The sequence below is a fragment of the Aphelocoma coerulescens genome (genome assembly GCF_041296385.1).
Source record: "Aphelocoma coerulescens isolate FSJ_1873_10779 chromosome Z unlocalized genomic scaffold, UR_Acoe_1.0 ChrZ, whole genome shotgun sequence".
Taxonomy (NCBI): Eukaryota; Metazoa; Chordata; class Aves; order Passeriformes; family Corvidae; genus Aphelocoma; species Aphelocoma coerulescens.
In genome coordinates this window covers 54358808-54371329 of record NW_027184085.1, presented here as the reverse complement: position 1 = coordinate 54371329, position 12522 = coordinate 54358808, and positions in this window count along the sequence as shown.

The following is a 12522-nucleotide window of genomic DNA, read 5'->3' as shown; positions in this document are numbered from 1 at the left end:
CCATTTTTGTTCTTTCAAGAAACTGTGCTGAAAATGAAGGTACCTATGTCTGTAACTCTCTGGATTGGAGGCTGCTGATTAGAGGTCCTTGTGTGTGTTAGCAGGAATTTATTACTGTTTTTGCAGCTTGTGGTTTATATGCTAAATTTGCTGTTGCCTGACTTTAGCAAAAATGAGCTGATTTTTAATTATCTAGGGGAAGTCTTCGCTTCAATCTTAGCCTTCTCGCAGCTGTAGAAATCTGGCTACTGGCTGCTGGGAAATCACAGACAACAAATACAGGCCTTGAAACTGCAGAAGCAGCAGTTTCCTTTCCTGCCACCCCCAACCACAAATCACTATAATCAGTCCTTGTTTTTCAAAGTATAAAAACAGCTTTCAAAACCAATAGAAATTACTCTCATTTCTACCTTTGACATCCCTGAGCAAACATACCATTGTTTGACTTTCACTTTGTGACCTCTTCTACCTTGTATTAATTTTCTCCTACGTTATAAGTTACATTAATCTCCTTTTGTCTTTTTTTGAGATGGAGTCAACATCCTGTGGGAGTATATGATTGCATTCTTTTTCCTCTTTGGAGGGAGGGAGGAATGACTCTCTTCTTGTGGGGGAAAAATAAAATCAGTTAAACCCCTAGGAAATATATTCCAATTAAAAGGTCTTCCAGCCTGAGGATTTCAAATGTGCTTGCTGTGACATTTGCTCTTTTGCACTGTTCTGCTCACATTTCAAATCAAGACAGAAAAAAGTGCATGGATATATTTTAAATTTGGAACTTTCTGTTCAGCAGCAGGAAAATCAGAAAGAGATGAATAAGTGCCTCTTAATGCATCTTTAATCCCTATCTTGCAATCTGACACCAACAAAACTCTGCTGATTCTTCACAATAAATTATTGATCTGGAAACAGTTCTAGTGAGAGTTCATATTTAAAAAAATACAGTGAGGAGTCAATTTGTCCCAAACTGCTTTAGAACACCATCCCAGATGTAACTGGCTGTTTTGTTATTGAAATTTTGAGAAGGAACTGCTTTTTCTGCTGCCTGTCATTGAATCTCCTTTTGTCATGGTTCCCCACAAGCTCTTAAGACACTTGCCATCACATTTAAGAACATATTTTTCAGAATCACAGAATCCATTTTTTGTCTAGGCTTTGCATTTCTCCATGGCACTCCTAATAGATTGTCTATGACGCAAGACCAACATTCACAGCTGTTAATCTTTCTAGTGTGTCTGACAGGAAGAATTATCAGATACTTGCTTGTGATATGATCTTCACCAATAGATTTTCAACCAAGGGATCAGCAAATGAAAGCAAGTGACAGAACCTCTGCAATTTCAGGCTGTCAAAGGCTGCATTGCAGACAGCAATTTTTATATGTGTCAGCAGGGAAGCATTACCACAGTTACTATTAAAGATCCAACTAGATAATAAGGAAGTGGTCTGAGACCCATTAGAGGCATCCTTTTGTGCAATTGGTGAGCTTTTTTAAAAGAAAAACAGTGTTGATGTCGAGATTGACAAAGAGTATTTCCATCCAAATAGGTCTCCTTCTGAGAGATGGTTGAAGGCCTGATGTTACTGTGAAGATACAGTTTCTAAAAATGATGTGTCAGGCTCAGGGAGAGATAGAGTCCTTAACTTCTTTAGGTTTCTTTTTGGAAGTGTACACTTCCCTTGGAAAAAACAAAGACAAAACCAAAACCATAAAATCTGATTAAGAAAGAAAAGCATAATGTAAATAGATCCCAAGATGTTGCATTCAGGTTTGCACCAAGGCAGTGCTGGTAAATTTTTCTTGGAAGGTAAATCTGAGGCATGTGCCTTTAGGGAAGGAAAAGAGAGCCCCACTTTTTTGGATATGGGACTTGGATAATAGTTGGTGGTCAGGTTATGCATGTTTGCCTCTGTGCAACTGAGACACTGGTACTCCTTTGAGTCATTTTTAGATCCATCCTTTTGAAAAATACTGTTAAGTACCATATCTTGTTAGAGGTTTTTAAAAACAAATATGGTGCTTTGTTTAAAAAAACATTACTTAACCTGATTTTGCTTTTCAGAAAAAGAAATTTAGATTTTATGGACAAATGGCATTTTTAGGCCTTCCTGTATTCATGTCTTTATTCATTTTGAACTGCTGCTTCTCCTTTGTACTTGGGAAAAACCATGTCAGTACCCAATGCTCTTTCTTCCCTTTGTAGAACAAAATTCTTAAAATGTTTCCTTTGCTGCTTAGCTGGGGTTATTTGTCTTCAAATGCCCCTCACTGGGAAGAAGAAGCTTGTGTCTGGTTCTGAATATAGATGATCGTCTTACTCCCACACCTGTCAATCCTTATGTGTTCTTTATACAACATCTTCTTTCCCAGAGAACCCAAAACACTTTGCTACGAGAAAGCAAGAAGAGCAGAGAGATTAGGTGTTGTCCTGACTGCCACAGAATTGGTTAAAACATGAAACTAGAGCTGTTATCATTTGACTCTCAATTTTGTATTGTGAGCGCTGATTTAGACAATGCTATTTCTTTCTTTTCTGATAACTATGTTTTATGGTTTAAAAGCTGGTTCTGCCACACATACCTGTCTGTGATCAAGGCCTGGTTTTCATATTACAGATTGATTTTACATTACATTGGTGAATGAGAAGGTTACATAAAGTGCTTGTAAATATAGGGGTATTTCCCATGGATTTTTACCCACCACTGTGCTTGTGATTAGAGGGATATATTTTGAGAGTAGGTAGAAAATAGAAATATTCCATTCTGTAGGAATTCATGCATTCTTTATTTTTTAACTCTTTGGTGAAATTTACTAGTGTGAATGTTACACTGAAGGGTGTTATATCTATGAAAAAATGCTAAAATATTGTGGACTCTGTAGCTGCATGCCTGACACTGGTTCTCAGCAAGAGGAGGAGATCATAGCTCTCTTCTAGATCTGCTAGCTACTCATGTAAAGAAACTGTGAGTTGAGCACCCTGTCTGCATCCTGAACGTGTGGTGTCATTGCAGCAGGCAGTGGTACCTGCACAGTTCCTCTCAGCCTCAGCATGAGCTTTGCAGTTTCTGTTGCTTTAAACCAGCTAAACCCACAGTGCCCTGTTTTCCACAATTCCAAAATGATATTGGGAGGCAGAGCAGGACAACACTTCCGGTGTGATTTCAGTGCAGTTATCTGCTTGCTCTGATAGTCTGTATCTGCTAGTGTGTGATACAAGGAAACAGATGAAGAGACTAGCAATATCAAAAACTCAAGCACATGGTTGTGATCTGATTACTGTGGCTATGGCATGACAAATGTCTGAAACTCCTTTGGGCCTGAGGAGCAGTAAGGAAAATAAAAAGCAACCAGGTTTAGTGAAATTATGTTTTTTTCTTTCTCCTGCTTTTGAGAAACACCTCATTGACAACTGAAAAACAGTGCTAAGCTGTGGCTGACAGTCATATTTTTGGTCCACAGTGAAGTGACTTGTGGAAAATACAGACATTCTTGAGGGGAAAGGACAATTATCACTTTGGAGAGAGGCCACTGATAAGAAACTCTATCACAAGAACATGATTAAGGAGGGGAATGACTTGCTCAAGACATAAAGGAAAAGAAAGCAGATAGAATTTGGGAAGAGATGAATGCACTACTTCTGTTTTTTGTGCTGTTTTTTTCCCATGTACTCTGTTGCAATTCCGCATAGCCAACCGTGTTTAGCTGTTGGTTTGAGGGTCCAGCCAGACAGGTCATTTACAAGTCAGCGACACGGGTGTAGTGATTGCAACACCACAGTCACTCTGGATGTGCTCGTGTGGGGAGCAGGAGAAATTTCTCCAGAAAAACGTTTACCTATAGAGAAAAAATGGTGTAGTGGGAGGAGTGGGGACAGCTGAAGCAGCCTGAAGTTAAAGCTGAGATCATAATTTTCCCTGTTAACGTCAGGAGGGTTTTTTTCCCTTCCAGAAATACAGAAACTTTTTCCCTGACTTAAATTTGGCAAAGCTCAGGGGGAAGAAGGCATCAGCAGGCACCTTTCTAACCTGGTTGTTCAGGCATCATCAAAAGGCAGATTTTCTCTTTGTGATTGAAAGCAGGAGCTTCAATTTGAATGTCTTGTCATGCAGAATGCCCTGAATACCATAATCTTAGGCACTTTCATAGTAACTATAGAAAGCACATCCCCATCCACCCAGACAATCATATTCCAATGCTAATAATGCTAAGCTCCCTATGATCCCTTTAAGGAAAGAAAGGCTTTCTGCTGCTTTTGTTATTTCTTTCTCTTTTTTCTTTTTTCTTTTTTTTAAACAAGCAGTGTGTCTGTACCATTTTCATATTCAACCACAAAGCCAGTGCTTGTGCTCTGCAGGTATAGACAGAGCCATGATGTGAACTTGAGCAGGAACTGCACACCAGTTGCAGAGTTGAGTCTGTGCTACACAGCACAGGAAGACCAGTGGTAGCCTCTGATGCTCATGGGACTGTTGTCTTACTGTCTTCCCATGTAGAATTCTACCCCGTCTCATCCATTTTTTGTGTCTGGCACTGTAGCCTGCCGTCTGCTTTCACAACTCACTTTTTTTTAGTAAAAAAAGAGCTTTAAAGCATTGTAAATTGAAATAAAGTGCGTCTTCTTTTCTTGTTTTATTTTGTCTGGGAGATGTCTGTGAACCAAAAAAACAGCTCCTGCTTTGGCAATGCTGATCCGTAGCAGCCTTGTTCCCCACACACAGGGTCTCTGTGAGACTGTGACTTTGAGAAGTGTGAAATTTGGATTATTAAAATCTGATACAGCTGAGTTTCATAGCCTCATATTATTTTTCACAGATGATAAATAGCTGTTGGTAGTTATATATCCAAGGACTTGTACCAGTTTTGGAGTTTTTTGACAAGAACAATGATAATTTTGTAAAAAAACCCACTCCTTTTCCTATTGAGAAACACAATTCTTCAAAAGGGTTGCTGAAACATACATTAATAGGCATTTTTTTCAGGTACAAACTATGAAAGTCAGTGATTTAAAACCACCATTTTTTTCACAGTTTGCCCGTGTAAGGGAACGGCTGGAGAAAGAGGAAGGTATTCCTTTAGAATCTCATAGTACTGCATCTGAGTTTTAACTTCACATCCAAAGGAAGGCCCTCTGCCTGAGCTGTACCACTGGGATTTTAATACATTAGATGTTCTCTAAGGCATTCAGGTGCTAGCAGTTCTTCTGGGGGTAGGTGAACATCCTTAAACAGCTGAGTACCTACTTACAAATTAGGTTTCCTGGGGACAGAGGTGTCTGGAGATGTTTTGGATGGACAGGAGAGTCAAGGGCAATAGCTACTCTTGTTTACTGTGAGTTGTGGGTGAGATAAGGAGGTTCTGGTGAGGAACAGCACTGTGGCATCAATGGGCCTCTGCTGCAGAAGTCCTCTAGCAAACCACCAGTAAAGGTGAACATGACCATAATTTGGAGATGAGCTGCTGGCTGAAGTGATGTTCCAGGAGTCCACTCCCTAGGAAGTGGAGCTGGTGTAAAGCTGGACCAAGATAACCAAGAGAGCAGGTTTTACCCGCAAACAAACTGTGAGATGCAGGGAAGTGCTTGGAGAGTACTTGTTTAATGGGTATTTGTGCTAGTACTGTGGCTATCCTTATAACCACAGGCACTGAGAGAATGTGTGTTTTCCACTCTCTGAGAGTTCCATATATAAGTATACATTTATATATGTATTGATACTGCACTTCCTTGACTCTGGCAAAAGGTTTTCCTGTTGCTTTTAACAGCATAAAATTACTTTCAACCCTACATTAATCTAAACTCTAGTAAAAGAAAGAGCACTTTTGCTTTCTAACTACTCCATCAGTGTTTGTACCAGCACACGGCACTCCACACCCCTGAGAACATAGCTCTGCTGATTAAAGTCCATTTGGAGGGTTGGATTCATACCTGCACCACTACTGAGGTGCAGTGGTAGCTGGGAGAGCCTCAGGTTCCAGTGTGCCTCCAGGTGAACAGATGATGAATGAACAGATGCCAGATGAACAGATCTGAGGTTCTCTGATGCAGATTTCTCAGGTTGGTTGGAAATACTTCATGTTTTGTACTGCACCTTGAGGTTCTTCTTGTTGTGTCTTGCCACAGAATCCCTGAAGATGCCCCTGAAAATTCAAACCCTGCTTCTTGTTTGATATAACACTTGCCGAGAAATGAGCTCTTTCCACTCCAGTTTGCTATGGAAAAGCTTTTCTCTGTTTACCTCTGGACTCCTTTGCCTTCTCTTTATGAATTGCTAAAAGTTGTATTAGAAACAAGAGTAACTTTTACAGAACTTAAACAAAGGAACCGCATCCCAGAGAGAGTTGAAGGCCTAGAAAGCTCTGGCATTACAAGTGAAGAATGACTTATTACTTACTGTCCAGCAGGAAAGGTTCAAAGAGCAATCCAAAGTATGTGAGCCAAAGCACATCCGTAAAAAGAGCAATTCCCTTCAGCTCCAATAGGATGGATAATGCCCAAACCATAGAAATGCTTGCTTAGTTGTGATTTTTTAAAATTTATTTCTTGGATATTAGCCCTTCAGTGTCCCTTTTATATATATATACATGTAGAAGAGTTGAATGGTGGATACAATCTGTGTCCTGCTCTAGCTCTGCATGCAATATTTACATAGCTTGCTTTGCCAGGTGTTTGATTACACAATATTATAGTATATTTTTCATTACAGCATCCCTATATGACGTGGAAATTCACTTAATAATGATTTTTTGGTAGAGGGAGGCTTACAAGTGACCTTTAAAAGATCTGAACTGGACAGGTACTGCTAAACACATGGTAGAAAGAGTCCAGTGCCAGCAGAACAGTCACTATAGAACTGTTCCACAGATCTTCAGCTTTCACCTCCTAGACTGAGTGTTATGCCCTCTCTGTCTCCATTTCTCCTCTGTGCAATATGGGTCGTAATGACTGTTCTTCCACTGAGACCCTGGCAAGGGCAAGGCATTCCCATCTATGTAGTTTTTTCACAGTGTAAATACCAGCCTGGGGACACTGGCATCATCTTTATTGTTTCAGTGCTGGAGGTCAGGCAACAATAAGCAGCTGGTGAGCCCACTGACTGCAGTGGACAAACTCTAAAGAGCAGGCAGGCTTGAGGTAGGGATGTGGTATAAAAGCAGCACTGCAGACCCTTTGGTTTAGGGTATACAGGCTCTTTATATAGGCACATGTGTTGTCATTTAGAAAAACAGAGAGATTACTGAGTTTTCTGCATCTGGAAGAGACAAAATTTTTAGGAAAATCCCGTTTGTAGCTACAAGCTATCTTGTGCAGACATTAATGCTTCTGAAGCATTTCTTCTAAGATAGACCCCTGGCCAGGCCCTGTGGCCAGAACTTGTATTTTTTTCCCTTCAGAGGCACTCTCCCGATGAAAGCTGAGGGCCAAATAAATGCATGCCTGCAGTCTCATAGAAAAGCCTTATCTTTTCTTCACATGGTAAGAATGCCCGGAAAAAACTAGTGCAGGCCAGTAGAGCCAGATCACCCCCACCAGTTTTGCTGCGAAGTAGCTCTACTGTAAGAGGGTCAGCTCTTCCACACAATGCTCACACCTCACATAGGCTCTTCCTTCCTATTGCAGCTGCTCTCCCTGACCAGGCACAACTTTGTGGTTTGGTCTGGCAGCAGCAGTTTTCCAACAAACATGTTCCAAGCTGCTTTGAAGCCATATTGAGCAGAATTCCTATTCTTCCTTAGAGTGATGTTACTTTTATTGGCAGACTGCTTAATTCTGTTTCAGCTAAAGATATCAGGAGAGGAGTAGGATTTGTCTTCTTCAAATTGCTGCTAGTCTTTCTACAGCATCAAGATTGAAAGCACATTTATTGTGTCTTCATCAGTTCATGTAGCATCACATAGAAGCTGTTAACTCTTTTTAAGTAATTGGAAAACAAAACACAGTATGGATTTGGTTTGTTTGGGCCTTCTTGTTTCATTTCCTTAGAACTCAGCCCACATTCAGTAGTATCTGGCAACAGGAACTGGTCATTTCTGGAACTCCCACTCATGTGATTCCCTTTGCTGACTGCAGCCTTTGTTCTCCTGATCTGTGGCTGAATGTCACACCATCCTGTTCATCATCAGAAAGGTATGAATTCAGCCAGGCAGACAGCACAGATGGAACCAGGGCCCCGTGCCGTGTCCCCAGCCAGGCACAGCTCTGCCTGCAGCCTGTGCCGGGCCTGCTGTGGGCTCCTGGGCTGGCAGAGACTGAGCTCTGCTGCACAAATGGGCCTTTCTCTCACAGGGAACACTGCCCAGGGCCAGGATGTCTCTGAAGTAAAATAGTCCTAGGCAAGGAAGGAAAGATGAAAGCAGGGAGACGTAGTTTAGGGGACCTTGGCTGGGACCTCTCAGTCTTCTCCATGCCAACAAGGGACCTGCCACCCTGCCCTCACCCTGCAAGTGAGTGTAATCCACAGCCACACAACAGACAGGGAGCCAGCTCGTGGCCCATCAGGTGTTTCCTGTATCAGAGCAGGGCCTGAAGGGGCCCTGATTGCAGCTGCAGAGCACCTCTGGGCCAGAAACCCCACCTTTAAAAAGAAACTTGCCTACATCTTGCTGCTTCTTGTAGGGATCGTTTCTAGGTTTGCCTTATGGTCGTCTGACTCTGCTGCCTTGTGTGTAGGTGAGCCAGGGTGATGCCTGGCTCCTGCCTCATCCCTACCAGAACATTTCTATGGTTTGTCACCTGCTCCGGTTCTTCCTGCGGCACCTTTCCCTTGTGATCCCTGGGAACAAATTGAGTTGTGTTGCGTGCTCACTTCTGCTGTCTGCAGAGCCACGGGGAGGAGTTCAGGGTCTGGCAGCAGAATGGGAGCTTGGTGCTGTTGGCTCAGGCTGTTTGACTTTGTGAAACCAAGGTAATATCTGCAGAAAAAATATTACAGTCCAAACCTTTGTCAACATCTATTGATTCCTAAATTTGATGAAGGACTAAAAAGATGGTCACCTTGGAGACTTTTATGGATTTTTTAGTTCTATTTTGCATTGGTTTGGAAAAAAATGCTGAAAAGGAAAACAGAAAACTGTAAACTTTCAAAACGTGGTGTATTTTAAAATGTCTAAACACTTCTGAGAAGCAATTGAGTGCTTTAGAAAGGTTAGTACTATAACCTGGAAATGCCATGGAGAGACTGAGCAATTCCATCTTATAACATTGTGTTATGCTTAGTTGATGAACATGATCAGTCCTCATTTATGGCAGAGCACATAGACAGAGAACCAGGAATACACTGCTGCCAGTGGTAGACTTCCTTTGTCCTGAAGATATTCAGGTGAATAGAATGAGCAGACCAGGCTCCAGCTGCATCAAGGCTCTTGACTCTGGAAGAAGTGGAAATAATGAATGAAAGAGAACAACAAACCAATTATGTGTTTTTCAAGGACAGAAAAGTGGTTAGATTTCTTAAACCCTATTTCAAATCAACAGAAAAAAGTATCTTTCTTTTGTCTCTGGTAGATGAGGTTGGATGAGATCCTTGTAAGGCTGTTCCTGTTTAATTGCGTTTTGGCTCAGACCAGCACGGATCTCAAACAGTACAAAGAGGGGTAAATGAAAATAGTTCTGACCCACTGTCTTACCCTGGATGCCGGGTGTTGTGGAGGGTGAGAAGGATCACAGGTCAGACACCACTATGTGGGAGGTACCAGCCAGCCCATTTCTGCCAGGATTTATGCTGTTCCAGCTGTTGCAGAGGCAGCTGGCTGGACCACTGGAGATCCAACACAACAGAGGCTTGTTAGATATGCAGGTCATGTTTTCAACTCAGAAGAAGAAATACCATACAAAAAGCAAACCAAAAAAAGGACTGTTTCTACTTTCTTGACCTCTTTACCAGTCCCAATTAAATCAGGCAAAATAAATTCCTGTCTGTATCCCCTCCGCACTCAATTCCTGAAAGAAAGCAGTCTCCCTACAGAGAGGAGGTGAGCAATACTTCAGTTAATTCCTGTGGTAGATGTTGTGTGCCTTATAGCCACAGAGAGGAAATTTGACAACACCAAGGGGGAAGATGATACTGAATGAGAATTTCCAAGAAAAAGAAGCACAAAGGTCATAGACGAGCCTCTAGTAAGCAATAAGCTGCAGAAATGCACCTGGAGTATGAATTCCAAGCTTAACTGCTACTGGAAATAGCCGAATAGATTCTTACTACAAAATTAAGTGTAAACTGGTCTCAGGAATGACTTTCAGTTTCATGCTGAAGTCCAGATTAAATCTCTGGGGTCACTTCCAAAAATGCCTGAGGGAACCAGTAGCTCTTACTGTAGCAGTAGTAGTAGCTTCCACAGCAGTTTTGAAACTTTTAGTCTTAAAAAATATTTCTTCAGAAGTCATTGCTAGAGTTATCCTAGAGCGAAGTTGCCCTTTACCTTAAAATTATTTCTGATGAAAGATCATCATTTGCCAGAGAGGTCTGTGAAGCTCACACACAGCTGCTGAACACTGAAGTTAAACTATTCTTCACTGACTTCAAAGGTCCAGTACAATAAAAATAACAAATCATATCCTTAAAAAAGATTTTAAGAAACAGTAGAGAGAATTGGGATACTCTGTTTGCAGACTGAGTCCTAGGGTAAATTACTTTTCAGGTCCTTACTGAACCTCAGCTGCTACTTCTGGATTGTGCTTTTTATTCAGGGCTGGGGTATTTTGACCAGCAGTGAAATTGAAAGGGTCAGTATCTTTCTATGGTAATTATCCATCTCTTAGAAGTCTGGTAGCTGAAAGACCAAAGAGAAGCATTCAGAAAGCTAAGTCATTATTTGAAAAGTATTGAAAGGGACATGACTTAAAAAATGTTTACCTGGTAGAGCCCCTTCACAGTCTAGGTTGCCTTCCTCTGTAATACTGTGGACAAACTGTGTAATTCTGTCAATAAGATTTATATGTCTACTTGAAGAAAGAAGAACAAGGTTTATTGCACAAATCATTCCCAGTGATACCAAAAAAAGCTTCTATTTAACGGGATGCTGTAATGGCTGTACTAGGGAGAGGAACTTCTGAATGAGCTTGGATCCTCTGGAAATTACCTTTTACATTTTCTTATAAAACATGAGACAGTTTGAAATATTCAAAACTGTGCTAAACATGATTTCATTAGTGTACCACATTCCTGTGAAGACTTCAAAAATATTGACGTTAAAATCCCCCTAAGAATGTTTGTCATTAGCAGGAGTAAATATTCCATCTGTACATCAACCTCACGATGAACTAATCCATGCAGAAAGATAGAAAGCCTGTAGGTGGAATATCAGTTATCAGCTGGCCTAGTGCTATGGCTTCTACTCTTTCCAGATAGAATTATAAGCAATATTTACCAAAGTTTTTAAAACAGAAATTATACTAATTATTCTCCGGGCAAAGGGTAATAGTGAACTACTGGTTTTTTTAGGATCAGCTTTGTAATTTACCTACATTTTTTGTTAAATCTATTCCTGCTTAGAGTGGAAAGGCTTAACCATGAGGAAATAAATGCAGCCTAAAAACAAATTTGTTAGTTGCTGGAGTGGTAATAGAAAACATTATTTTGCATGCTTTCTTACTAAAACAATATATTAATTATTAAAATGTTATATTACAAAGCAGCAAACATTGTATCTGCTATTCAGAACAGAATACAGAAAGACACAGAACTCTTAGAAAAAAAAGTGTGCATTTAAATAATTTAATTTCTTAAAACAATTCTGTCAGAATAAAAAATTCCCTGTTATACATTAGATAGTGTTTACTTATAATTCTATTATTTTTGATTACTAATTACAGAAATACATGAAACTTGCACCAAATCCCATTTCCATTTCTTAAAGCCTCAAATTAAACAAAAGATTTACCAAATGAAGACATATGACACCTAGCCCTAGAAATAAGTATTTACAATAAACAAAACAGATTTGATTTTTCTCAAGTTTTAATAATTAAAATTTTTCTGTGATTCTAAATTCATATTCACCAGATCATGGATATTTTTTTCCTTATTGTAAGAATGTCAAAGTGGATTTGTTTCTTTCAGTCCCTAGGTTGTTCATATATTTGCTTTTGACAGAAACTGCACAAATGACATGTAAGTGAAGAGGATGCTGTGAAAAACCCTGTGCAGAACTGAAATGCTTGCTGTTGGTGCAGCTCAAATTCAAAAATGCCAACAAGGAGATATTAACAAAAAAACAAATCTCGCAACTTCAAACATACTAACCTCAGGAAAATGTTTCTGTATTTCATATCCAACCATTTGTTAAATAACTTCATGATAACCAGCGCAAAACAAATCAGTTCTTTGATTTACACTCTCTGTTGTAGTTAACTCTAGAAAACACTGGGAAAAATTTGCTCGGTGTCAGTCTAGGGAGCAGCCATAGTCAAAACCAAGCAGATTCCCAGGCAGCTCTGGCTCATGTACCACAGCTAGAGCTCAGGCTAAAGCTGGGCACAACAGTGCTTATAAATTTATTTTAAATTTATAATTTGCTGGTCACGTAGG